The 14,044-nt window shown below is 35.0% G+C and overlaps 2 pseudogenes across 1 annotated transcript; both read left to right on the forward strand.

The window, feature by feature from the left end:
- Positions 1-2,069: 2,069 nt before the first annotated feature.
- LOC104743895 (histone-lysine N-methyltransferase, H3 lysine-9 specific SUVH7 pseudogene) lies at positions 2,070-5,330 on the forward strand (annotated as a pseudogene). Its single transcript, XR_015580642.1, has 2 exons — positions 2,070-2,203; positions 3,062-5,330. The product of XR_015580642.1 is annotated as a histone-lysine N-methyltransferase, H3 lysine-9 specific SUVH7 pseudogene (transcript).
- Positions 5,331-6,079: 749 nt separating this feature from the next.
- On the forward strand, positions 6,080-7,199 carry LOC109128718 (glucan endo-1,3-beta-glucosidase pseudogene; annotated as a pseudogene).
- The last annotated feature ends 6,845 nt before the right edge of the window (positions 7,200-14,044 follow it).

Consider the following 14,044-nt stretch of genomic DNA (forward strand, 5'->3'; position numbering starts at 1 on the left):
ATCTCTCAGTTTAGGCTCAACGGAACTCTCTCTCTCACTCTTTCTCTAGCGGTGGCCTAAGGATGTTTATGCAGTGCTCTCTCGAGAGCTTAGGGTTATAGTCCTAGATATAGGGTCAGGTAAACCACCTTGGGCTTCCCAAAACGATAAGCCTTATCGTGCCCCAAATTCCCTTCTTTTTCGCAACTATCCTTATCCTACCCGAATTGTCTTTTTCGCGAGTTTATATTTCTCTCGAGTTTCCCTTTCCGTGAGTTGGCCTAAATCGTTCGTAAGGATTTTTCCGAGTTATCGGGCCATCCATCGGTCCATTGTCATGTCGACCCATCTTTGTCCCATCGGCCCGATCCACCGTTCAATGATGCGACCATTTACTCGACAGTCCCTACTTCACTGTCACTCTTACTGTCACTTACACTAGATACTTCACTATCCCATTTCATCCAGAAACTTACATACCTGCATCATCAATCACTGTAAACTTGGGATTCGTTTTCTTCAATTCAAACATCTGTTCACTATTATCAATTTGGTAGTGTCGAACTCTCCGTTCTCATTCTGATCCCCTTAACCTATCGAACCCATGGCCAGTGTCCAACTGTACCACCGTTTGTCTGCATGCGTACCGCTACACGTACCGTGTGCGTACTGCTGGTTCACCCAGCGCGTGTCGTTAAAGGAGGTGTCTTTGTTTTCCTGTGCCTCTGCTATAGCTTTCATATACGTCCTTCTCAGGATAGCGTTTTTCTTCGAAAGGGAATACTCAGTCTTAGGTCTAATTATAATTTTTTTTTACAGATTGATATCAGTGTATAAATTCTTAAGTCATTTTTCTTGCAAATATTCCAAAATCAAATTAATTTAACTATTTATATTATACAATGATAATTATAAAAATTTGAGCTTAACTCTCAACGTTAAAAGATAGTTATGAACTTATGAAAATGAGCACTCTCTTTGGAAAAATTTCATGTTATGCTTACCATTATGAGTATAGAAAAGAAAACATCTACTAACAAGATCCAAAGCTATTATAGGTTCATTTGTTATTTCTTTTGCACCCTATGTAGAAAATACATCATCTCTACGACAATTTTTCCGTAAGAAAAATCTCCTAATCTCAATCAGGATGTGTGTTTTTTTATATCCAATTGTCTTCGAAATATTGTGACAGGCATACTGTGATTCAGTTGATGATAAAGAAAGAGAATTCTTGGTTCAGTTCTCAGATCAAACTTTCTACCTAAATTTCTTCACTTTTGTTGCAGCAAAATATCAAGATATATACATTCGACAACTTCATCATATATGTACTTAAGCCTAATTGGTTTGTACGCGTTATGGCAAACATGGTATATACAGGGAAGAATTGCAACAAGCGATGCTTTTTCATAGATAATGTACATACGATAACATATTGTGGTGATGTGACATGGACATCGAACCATGGGCTTTGTTAATTTATAATGCAAGTTTTAATTTTCTACATTCATGACTTGAGTATTTGGACTACTGACTTTTCTCGCCTGCTTCTAGTTTACGTTTTAATTTTGTGTTTAAAATTTAACTTCAATGATGGATATACTGAATTTTGTAATCATAATGATGTTGTTATCTACGAGGCCCATGTACACTACTTTTTTATTATTATTCAAAGATAATAATAAATTTCTCATATAATATATTTTTAAATGACAATATCTTCTAAAGTCATATTCAAATTTAAATGACCAAACATTCAATATATATGGTTCAATATTTTTGAGTGCATGTATTCAAACTATTTAACTTTTTTTTTATTAAAATAGTTGAATAAACTACACATATGTAGAAAAATATATTTCAAATAAGAAATAAAGATATTTTAGATTTATGTTAATTTTTTTTTCTCAAAAAAGTGTCAAAAGATTAAGGGGTAGTCTAAGATACACTGAATAATAAAAAAATCTAGGATTTTTAATGAGTAAAACTTTATTTCTACTATGGAGATTTGGCTATTAATCCATTTCATATAATAATTATAAAAAGAGGATTATTTTTCAATCTACCACACACTCACATATCCAAAAATCATTTTCATATGTACGCTACTTCAACCATTTTCCATTCATAATTTTCTTCTTTTTTGTATCTCTCCTGCTTCTTACTTCTATTCCGCTACTTGTTTTTGTAAACCCTCAATCTAATTTCTCAGGTTGTTAAGGTACCTTTTCTATGTCCCTATTTAATTGTTTTATATAAAATTGTTGTTAAGGATTATATATATACGCACTTTAAGTCTTTAATTTATGTTCAAGCTATGATTTTTTTGTATTATTTGTTTGTTTAATGTGTCGTGATTAAAGGTCATATATAATAGATAATTTTTTTTTGTGTTTTGTTTTGGTTCTTGTTGATGTCAAAATTGAAATTATATATGTATGATAATTCTACACAAGATATGTTCTCTGTCTCCTTGTTTGTGAGGACTCTAATTTGATTAAGATTTCTTCTTAATCCAAAGGATGTCATCACTACAGAATTCAGATCTGAACACATTGTTATGCAACTGAATACTAATGTGGTTTGAATATTGTCAAACAATAGTTTTAAAAACTCCTTTCAAACACCTAATTTTTATATATACATCATTTCAAGTCGTTTTTTTTGTGGCTTGATAAGAATAATTTCAACTTTCTGAATCGAGTCTCAAATGCATTTTACCTTTGTCGCCTTTGAGAGATTAACAATTATTTGCGAAATATAAAAATGTTTCATTAGCATCAGCGAGTGTCTGTCTACGTACTTGATTATTATTTTAGAGTTCCCATAATTCTCAGCTTTGCGTTTATAGAGCTGTAGTAAATGAATGGACTCTTTCATTTATTAGTGTTTCTTTATTCTTTTATCATTATAAAAAAAATGCAACGACGGTTTTTTTTTGTTTCTTAGTTAACTTTTGGAATGTTCAAAACCTTTGTATAATGTTATCCACAACCATATTTTGTAAACCTCTCGCTATATCTTGTCTACTTGTTTAATTTTGACTAATCTAAGACTTCTTATTTTTGTATATTGATAGGATTTGCGATGGATAACCTCATCAACATCCCAAAAAACACATCATCAACATCCCCTCCTCTAGCGGTCTCACGGCTTCCAAACATTAATCCATTTGATGATTCGAACATGCGTTCTTCCGAGGCAGATGTTGGTCCTGGTACTGGTCCAAGTAACGATGAAACCCACATCATAACAGCCGGCTATCTTCCTCTGATGGTAGCACCAGTGCAAACCATTCGACACTCTAATGATTTGAACAACTACTCATATGCTGCGGGGGATGGTCTAAGTACTGCTTCAACAGCTGGCCTTCCTCCTCCTCTAGATGTCACACCACTACGAACTGTTAGACCATTTGATGATGTCAATAACTACTTATATGGTGTTGGTTCAAGTACTGCTCCAGAAAAAAAAAAGGACGTGGTCGACCAAAGGGTTCCAAAAACGTCAAGACCCAGGCGAAGAAGCCAAACACAGAAAATCCCAACAGCAAAAAGGTTCTCTGGCCCAGAAACTTTGATTCAGGGATAACCGAAACAGAGAGAAAAACCGGAAACCACGCGATAGTTGAGGTTGTTTTGATGCGGTTAGGCGGAGATTTTGCCAACTAAACCTCCAGAAAGGCATCCTTACAACCGTGGATGCTAATTGCAGGACTATGGGGGTCCAAACTAATCGGAGAAGGAGGACGGGTCCTGTTCCTGGAGTAGAAGTAGGTGATATATTCTATTACTGGGGTGAAATGTGCTTAGTCGGGCTACACAAACAAGCTGTCAGCGGCATTGATTATATGACAACTAATGATGGTGAAGCAGAACCTCTTGCAGCGAGTGTGGTTACATCAGGACAGTACAATGATGAAACCGAGAATCTTGAATGGTTGATCTATTCTGGATATGGCGGAACGGATAAGAACGGTTTACCTCAAGATCAGACTATGGAAAGAGGGAACCTTGCACTAGATGCAAGTAGAAGAATAGGAAACGAAGTTAGAGTCATCCGAGGCAGAGGCGACCCCAACGATGATACTAGAAAGGTATACATCTACGATGGGCTTTATCTTGTTTTTGAGACGTATTCTGTGATAGGAAAAAGCGGTTGTAAAGAGTTTAAGTTTAAAATGGTGAGGAAACCAGGCCAACCTAATTCTGGTTATGCAAACTGGAAATTAGCTGATGATTTGAGGATGCACGACCCAATTGATTCAAGGCAGGGTTTTATACTTCCAGATCTTTCTTTTGGAAAAGAGGTTTTACGAGTCCCGCTGGTTGACGAAGTAGATGAAAATGACAAAACTATTCCTGAAGACTTTGAATACATCACATCTCAGCATTACTCAAGAATGACACTTGATTTAAACATCGATCTCCAAGCACCTGGATTCCAGAATTTTCAAGGTCAACCATCCTTTCATCAAAGCTGCATGTGCATGGAAAGAAACAGTGGCGAGTTACCGTACCATAACTCCATTTTGGTTTGTCGTAAACCATTGATTTATGAGTGCGGTGAATCTTGTTCATGCCCCAACGACTGTAAAAACCGATTAGTTCAAAACGGTTTGAAGCTTCACATGGAAGTGTTCAAGACAACAAAGTGTGGTTGGGGTGTACGTTCTTGGGATCCAATCCGAGCTGGGACCTTTATCTGTGAGTTTGCTGGTGTGAGGAAGACAAAAGAAGAAGTACAAGAAAACGATAACTTCTTGTTCGACTCATCTCGGTTTTATATGAGGTTTAAGTGGAACTACGAGCCTGAGCTTGTGTGTGAAGATGTATGGGAAAGTGTCCCTGAGGTTTTCAATCTGACGACGCAAGTCTTGATAAGCGCCAAAGAAAAAGGGAATGTTGCTCGATTCATGAATCACAGCTGTAAGCCTAATGTTTTCTGGCAGCCTATTAAATCTGATACATATGTTCGCATTGGGCTTTTTGCGATGAAGCATATTCCTCCTGTGACAGAGTTAACATATGACTATGGAGTTTCTTCTATAAAGCGTATTGGAGAAGATGAGAGGCTTTACAAAGGCAACAAGATTTGTCTCTGTGGTTCAGTCAACTGTCGTGGCTCTTTCGACTGATTTTGTACTCTATATATCATTATTTGCTTCTTTTTAAATTTGTTTTTTTAATTTCCGTTTTTTTTTCATTTAATTTCTTTGTTTTTTCCATTTAATTAATTTTGTCAAATAAAAAATGTTCTTGGTTTTCTTTGATTTTTTTTTCTGTTTTTTAATTTCTTTGTTTTCTCCATTTAATTTTATCTAATAAAAGTTGTTCTTTTCCATTTAATTTCTTTGTTTTTTTCCATTTAATTTTGTCTAATTTCTGATTCATTAAATTCATTCGATATATAAAACAGATTACAGTAAAAGACCTAAAAATTCATTTGGTGAAATGCGAAAATAAAAAATAATTTAAATATGAAACATTCTTAAAAGGTATATATCATAATATTTTTTCTATAACCACTAAACCTAGTGACTGACTTTATCCCCAACTAAAACTGTATTCACGCAAAATTTGTCGAGTAAAAGACGCCATGAACAGGCAGAAGAACGATTCGGTGCTTCAACATAAACGCATCCGACGCTACACAAAATCATCGGACTCAACTTATGTAATAGAGATACTCTCAAGATTACCTACAAATTCCATCGCAATATGTCGTTTAGTGTCAAAGCAATGGTCGTCCATACTTCGAAGTCTGGATTTCGCGGAATCTTTCCTCACCTTGTAGGCTCGGCCGCGTCTTTTGTTCACCTTCAGATATGGCAGCAAGTGTCACCTCTTGTCATCCCCTCAGCCCCAAAATTTTGATGAGAACGTAATTAGTGTTGTAGCAACTGACTATTATATCGAGTTTTCTGGAAATTGGTGCATGCGAAGTTTTCAATCTGTTCATGGATTTTACATAGAAAAGTATTAGCCACATCAAGTATTAATCCTTGTGACCCGTGTGAGTTTTTGATGATATAGTCATTTCCGGTAACCATATCTTGAATGTGATGATGTGTTGGTGACTTGATAGATCAGAAAAGATGGAAATATGGAACTCAGCAAGTAATAGATATAAAACAAACAGTCTTCTACCAAATATATACAAATTCATTTGGCGGAGCTAAGCCATTTATTCTTAGAGGGGTATTGAACTTGGATTTGGAAAGATTTTGTAAGATTTTAATATTTTACAATTTTGAAGGATTTGATTGAGTTTTTGGGAAATTTCATTAGTTTTTAAGGTTTTTATATTTAAAATACAAGAAAATGAATGTGATTCTGTAAGATTTTGTTATTAATAAACTTTGAGTTTAGAATATTTTAGAACACAAAAAAAAAAAAAAAACTTTCTGGCATCACCGGGATCTCTCTCACCGTCACGCGTATGATCCCAAACTCCGCTCCGACATCGTTTCGCTCTCCAAGCTTCCCAACGCACGTTCATGGCTCTCCGACCACATCTTCCCTTTCCTCCCGGCAGCATCGATCCGTTACTCTGCTGTCGGAAACGAAGTCATCGCTACATCCGACAAAACACTGATCGGTCATCTCCTTCCCGCCATGGAGGCGCTTACGTTAACAGTAGACCTGGCTAACGTGACTGGGATCTTCGTCTCTACGCCTCACTCGCTCGGTGTCCTATCAGGCTCTTCCGAACCACCTAGCTCCGGAAAGTTTCGTAGAGGCTACGATAAAACCATCTTCGCTCCAATCCTCGACTTCCACAACCGCACGAAGTCTCCTTTTATGGTTAACCCGTACCCATATTTCGGGTTCGGACCCGAAACGTTAAATTATGCACTCTTTAACTGAAACGACGTAGTTATCGTTGACCCGGTTACGAAGATGAACTACATCAACATGTTCGACACTCAGCTTGACGCTGTTTACTCTGCTATGAGACGGATCGGGTACAGTGACGTGGACATCGTGGTGGCTGAGACCGGTTGGCCCTCACCTGGTGAACCGAACCAGACCGGCGTCGGTTTAGATTATGCCGCTGCATACAACCGGAACCTTATAAAGCATGTGAATTCGGGTAAGGGCACTCCATTGATGCCTAGAAGAAAAAAAAAACGAAGACGAACCTTGAAGAAACTTGAACCTGCGCGAATGACTAACGATATCCCTATTACTACTGGTCATTATTGGAGATGCTAATAAACTCCAGTTCTTTGCTTAGGTTTCGTTTCGTTTCGCTGGGTTTGTTTGCGATTTATGTTTTTCACACTCCAATTGCACAAAAAAGTATGGAAACTCAAACTCCATAGTGAACAAAATACCCAAATCCTTTTATATTTAGCTGATGGCCGTGAAGCAGACAAGATAAACAATTTCAGACTTGTTGTGGGATTAGACGAGTTTATTTCCAGAGTTTTTTTTTTTGCTGAAATCTTTTCAAATTATACCTCAAAGGCTGTGACTTTGAGGGAGATATTTTTCAACTAAAAACACACAAAAAATCTTGTAGAATCATGTAAAGGAGCATTTTATAAAAAAGTTCTGAAATTATGAATAACAATAGATTTTAAGTTAGTTTTATAAATTATTGATTGAATAACAAGAGATTTTAAATTGTTTTAAATGATTTTATAGATATCTAAGTTGAATAAGAGAAGATTTTAAAATTTTTTACATAAATCTAAATTGAATAACAAAAGATTTTAAAAATACTCTAAAATCTTTTAAAGTACAATTCAATACCCCCTCCTAATTAGTTTTTAAATGGCAAAATTAGTTTGTCTTTTCTAGTATAAAAATTTCTTGTTTCTTATTAGTTTGACATTTTTTTTTTTTTTGCAATTGAAGCATAAGCTTTCAACGAGCTTCCTCCTAATGGATTTTCGAAAGCGCTATGGAAGCGAGATTCCAAAAATTTCAGAGATCTCCCATTCCGATCCAGACTCCAAAACAGAAAACAAAATTTGGGTGCAGTTTCCTTATTTCATAGGTTAATTTATACTTTTTTTCATGTAACAATGGAAAAAAAATATTAGATAGATGATTCATTAGATTAAATAGTCTTACAATAAGATTACGGTAAAAGGCACGATACAAACAAAAAAACCCTAAAATTCTGTTAATGAACTGCGTTAGAAAGAAAAAAGATTCAATAGGAAGGAAACATCATATTATGGTTATATTTCTATTAACCACTGGACGCAACACACAATCATCAGCCTCAACGGATGTAAGAGAGAAGTTTCCTATCGATCTCGTCATCGAGATGCTCTCAAGATTACCTGTAAATTCCATTGCAATATGCCGTTTTGTGTCGAAGGAATGGGCTTTCTTACTTCAACGTCCAAATTTCACCGAACTGTTCCTTACAAGGTCACTGCCTCGTCAACGTCTTTTGTTCACCTTCATATTTGGCAGTAAGTGGCACTACTTCTCATCCCCTCAGCCTCAAGATTTTGGTGACAACGTAAGTGTTGTGGCAACAGAGTATCATATGGGTTATTCTGGAAGTTGTTCAAGTAAATTTGTCAATTTGTTAATTGATTTACCTATTTGAAAGATAAAACGTTGATATATGGTGTTATTATCGGTTTTGAGTATTTGTTTTTTCTCTTATTTTATATTTTTTATTGAGCCAAAGTGTATTTTTGGAATCATTTAGTTTTTATCGAGTCTTTATAGGTTTTTGAACATTTTGGAGAAAAATGAGCCATTCTGGATACAAACAAGCATATGAGAAGGATATTGGTTCACGTGGAAACCCGCCAGTCTAAGAGACCCGTCTGGCTAAGCAACGAAGTCTAAACCGGTAAGTTTCACGTGAAAACCCGCCTTTCTGAAAAATCCGCCTGGCTGACAAAATGTCCTAACTAGGCTGTTACCTTTTTACCTTATTTTGAGAACTCTATAAATACATTTGATTTGTTGGGAGAAAAAACGCTAAGTTTTCTTCTACGTTTTCTTTTTGCAACTTGTGACTTTTTTTGTAAGTCACTCTTTTGGGATTCTAGAGATTCATCCTCTTTGACAATTTAGAGAAGATTTCTAAACCCTTCCTTATTATTTATGCAATTTCATCATGTTTTCTTCATCTATGATTTCTGTTAATTTTACTATGTGTGAGTAGATCTCCAATTGGGTTTTAGAGTTCTAAGTAGGAGATTCAATGATTTAGTGGTTTAATTGGTTTATAGAAAAATCTAATTCTTTATCGTTCTTTGATTCATATGTTCTTAATGGTAGAATATGATTGATCACTTTGTTCTAGATTCTAGGTTTTTCTATGCATCATAAGAATTCTATAGAATGTTTGAACTAATATGAATGGAGCAATATTTCTCTAATCTGCAAAAATTGATGTCAGGGGATATTATGAATTTAGTGGACTTGTTTGATAATGAAAATTTGATTAGAAGATTACAAATAAAAGTTTAGTAATCGAGTTGTTTCTTATATTTTTGGTTATATTCGGATTTCTATTGGATATCGGTTTGGATCCGATATTATCCAATATCCAAAAATAATTAAAACAAAAACTGATCGATTATTTCCTCAATATCGGTTCAGATTTAATCTGATTTTTTGGACCGGATTCTGTTTGGATTTTCAGATTCGCATTTTATGCTCAGGCTTAGGCAGGGGGAGACTTATCAGTTTTTTTTATTAAAAACATTATTGTTTTTTAATAAAATCAAATAATTTCTCATTTTAATCAGTTAAAAAAAGTTATTTATAATTTAAAATATTAAACTCCACATTTTGTTAACGGAAATATTAGACTCGACTTATTATTCAATAACGATTAATATTAACATCAAAAATCCATTGGAAAAATGTTATTAGTTTTCTTACAACAACATAGGTTTTGTTTTAATAGGTTTCTTTTCAAGAGATTGTTTTTTAACTCTTACTATGTTTGCATTTCAGTTGATCGTTGTTTGTTTATAATTGAGTTTGGTCTTACTATGTTATATAATTAGATAAATTAAGGTGTCTGTAAATAGTGAAGAGGTGTGTATTTACGGGTGTGCAATTAGATGTGTTGTTTCAAGTTGTCAGTTGTGACAAGTTAGCAAAGGTTACGATCGTACGACTTATATATAACTATGATGCACAGAAGACAAAGCAGAGAACTCGGCTATGGATCATATATCATGGGGGAGACCCACTAGCTCATTTACAGTTTGCTTTTGAGTTGGGGTGGTCCAACAGGACTTTTAAGTCCGACTTGATTATAACCGAGGAGTAGCCCCGTGAGATGGCTGAAGGCCGATAATAGAGCAAACTTCATTCCTAAAGCTTCTCCAGTGAGTGCTGATGATCCTTGGAAATAAGTACCTTGATGATGATTCGTTTCTATCCAGCCTATACCATAGAGCCGGCTGGATTCAATACACGCAGCATCAACCTTCACTTGAATCGCCACTAGAACTGCAGGGAGGGGATCTTGGAGCCGTGCAACAGTTGTAGAAAAAAAAGCAGCCGCTTTGGGCATCCAAATTTGAAAAAAAAATTAGGGCATATATTTATAGGAGATTTACTCATGTGTCATACATTTTAGATAATATTACCAGAACCATACAAAACTTTTTTTTATTACCCAGCATACTCTTGTTGCATGTTATAGGAAAAAACGTAATTACAAAGAATGCCATTGCCACGTCAGACAAATCGCATCACCACATCAGCAAATCGCTAACATGTACTAAATAACTCAGCTATAAAGCGCTACAACGGTAATGACGGCTGAGTTACGATATGTTGCGGCTGATTTATTAAAAATGGTTGAGTTATAAGCGGACGGCTGACTTACAAGCATAACTCAACCTGTAGTTACGGCTGACTTAATGAAATCTGTCTCAGTTATGAGAAAATGGCTGAGTTACGAGCATAACTCAGCCATAAGTACGACTGAGTTTTTATCCGATGGTTAAGTTGACAAAATTTGGCTGAGTTAATACTTTGACACCATTGAATTAACTTTTCTGGCTGACTAAGTTATTAACTACGGCTTACTTATGAGATGTTGTTACAGCTGAGTTATGATTAAGCACTATAACTCAGCTGTCATGAGCTGAATAATCGGATAACTCGGCCATTTTACGGCTTAATTAGTAGCAAAAGATTAATTACTAGAATATCACTTAGTTACGGCTGAGTTACAGATTTTCAGTTGAATTATGACTTTAAGCGGCTGAGTTTGGCAGCTGTTTTTTTGTTTTTTTTTAATACTGTAATAGTATTCATGTTGCGACTGAATTATAATTTTGTTTGATGGTTTATTTACTTAGGCTGATTTACATGTTCGTTTGGTGGCTGAATTGCCACTTCGGACACATCATTCCATGTATCTTCTAAGAAAATACGAAACTTCTTTTTTCCGACTCTTGTTCTTCACCTGGTTCAAAAGTGAAGGATTTATATGTTCTTTACCTTGTTCTTCACATCAACAGAGATATCCATAACTTCATTTTCTGCATTCTTCTTATTTTTCGTTCATGGATCCAGTTTCGGTAATTGTTGTTTCCAGTAATTGGGTAAAGAAACACAAATATATATTTAACACCGACGATAGAGGGTGTAGAGTTGTGCAGATAGATGCCGAAACAACGCACGACAAGCTTGTGAAGTGGTTCTCGATGACTACGGATTGAACGCGTTGAGCCATCAGCTAAAGATGAGCTACATGTTCTCGAACAAGGTTTGTGTTGGCTGAGTTATTTATATACAGCCGAGTAGCAATATAACTCAGTCGTCATATGAATCTACAAGACCTTTCGTTTTCCCTTAAGTATTATAACTCAGCTGTCAAGTAACAAAATTCTGCCGTTTACTTCCAGTTTATTTCTTGTTATAAGTCAGCAAAGAAACATTATAACTCAGCTGTCATATGAATCTACGAGACCTTTCATTTTTTCTTAAATATTATAACTCAGCTGTGAAGTAATATAATTCAGTTGTTTACTTTCAGTTTATTTTTTGTTATAAGTCAGTCATGAAACATTTATTAAGATCAAGGGATAAACAGCTGAATTTTATTACTTAAAGAATTACTATAACTTGATTTTTATCATGTATGAAACATGTTTAGGTCGGTTTCTCATCTTTTGCGTGTAATATGTATGATTTAATCTTAATTAGGTGTATAGCAATCATAATTGTGGTAGAGATCCTGAAGAACAATGGACTCGCGATAGAGAAGAGTAAATCAATAGCTCTCTTTCAACCATCAATCTTTACGTAAGTCATTATCTTTCCTTTTTTTTTTAAATTATATTTAAGATTAATCGTCTTTTTCTGTGTTAAACAACAGAGGTGAGAATGAAAGATGAGATGACCAAAACAAGGATGGTTCAGAAGGTAAAGACAAGTCTTCTTCTGAACCTTTAATAATATTGAGCGGAATCATGTAGTACTAGAGACAAGATAGGTCTTCCAAAGAACAATGCTTTTTTAGAATAAGCCAATTCATTTGGGATATTTCTTGTTTTTATTTTTGTATGAGAATTTTACCAGCACAGCACTCCGAGACCAGTCTAGTACAGGCGCAAACATTAGGTTTAGGTTCGGCCTCAATTGGAAAATAAAATGGAGCGTCTAACCCAAAAACGCATTTTTCTCCTCCAAAAATAACTTCTCCAGTCGGAGAACCCAGAGGCTCTTACACCAGGTGAAGCATGGACTGTATACGGCTCCATTGGGTGTGCTCGGGGTAGAAGTTTTTTATAAATGTAACCCCAAAGAAGATCCATTTTTCAGATTCCTTACAAGCTGTAAGGCTTGCTAATTGATGTACTTGAGATGCATTTCCCCTAGCTCCCGAAAAAGACATCATATGGACTGGATTGAAGGGGTTCGTCATCCTAAAGTTTTAACATGATCAGGCTTTATTAACTGTAAACTTTTTATGTACCATCTTTTGGGTCTGAAACTGTTGCAGATTGAGATAATGTTGGGCAAATAAGATAAGTTTGTTTGACTCTTTGGTGACACCAGTGACCAACATCAAGACTTTGGAGGAGGAAGCTAATGCAGACACAGAGACTGATGTGGAAGTACAAGAAGTTGCCTTGCCGCCACTGAGGTTTAAAATGGCGGCGGTTCCAAGAGATAACAATAGAAGACGGAACGATTTCTCTCTTTTACTATATCTTTTGTTGGTTTTGTTTCGTTTGTGACATACCGAACATAATAATTTAGATATGATAGTAACTGTTTGTTGAGTTCAATATTAATATGAATATGTTACTATGATTTTGTCTCTGCAAAATGTTTTGGAACCAATGAAATGATTATGTCAGTTTAGGTCGACTTATTTCGTGCGAAGCACAAAAACGCATGTAACATATTATATATGTTCAGACGATATAAGTAAAGATAATATAAAATTGTGACTTAAAATTACTGTTTCGAACACGGTAAATTTTTTTGAAGTTTATAAAATGTGGGTTATACTTGTACATAAAACTTGTTTTAGTGCTATTATAGAATATTTCTCAAATTTTTATACTATTTTATTTAAATACATTTACACCTTAAGTCCTTAACAATGATTTCATGTTAAATAAATTATCATATTTACACATTAAACTCTGCTAAAAATCTTATTAATATATTAATGTTACTTTAAAAATCTACTATCCCCTGTTGTGGCGTAGGTTAGCATATAATGTATATGATCTAGAATTTTGTAAATTTAAGATATTTAAATGTGACAAAAAATTATACTCATAAAAGAAATTAAGAGCTTGCATGCATATCAAATGGTAGGACATATTAGAATTGACATTAGTCTAATGTACTAATGTAGGATGGGTTAAATAGAGTTGTTAATCTCCTTTGAGACCTCGAAATATATATATTTAAAACTAGTCTGGCTTTCCTTTTGAGTGGATAATGATTTGCAGATCCAACCGGCGCAAACCATGATAATAAGCAAACTTGATCTTTCAGCTCATTCGTACGAATGAATTTCAGAAAGCTAGCTTCTCTTCCCAGAAACAAAAACCAGCTTTATTATTGGAATCACCTGAGAGTGAATAAAC

The sequence above is a fragment of the Camelina sativa genome, chromosome 14, assembly GCF_030686135.1.
Source record: "Camelina sativa cultivar CO46 ecotype springtype chromosome 14, ASM3068613v1".
NCBI lineage: Eukaryota > Viridiplantae > Streptophyta > Magnoliopsida > Brassicales > Brassicaceae > Camelina > Camelina sativa.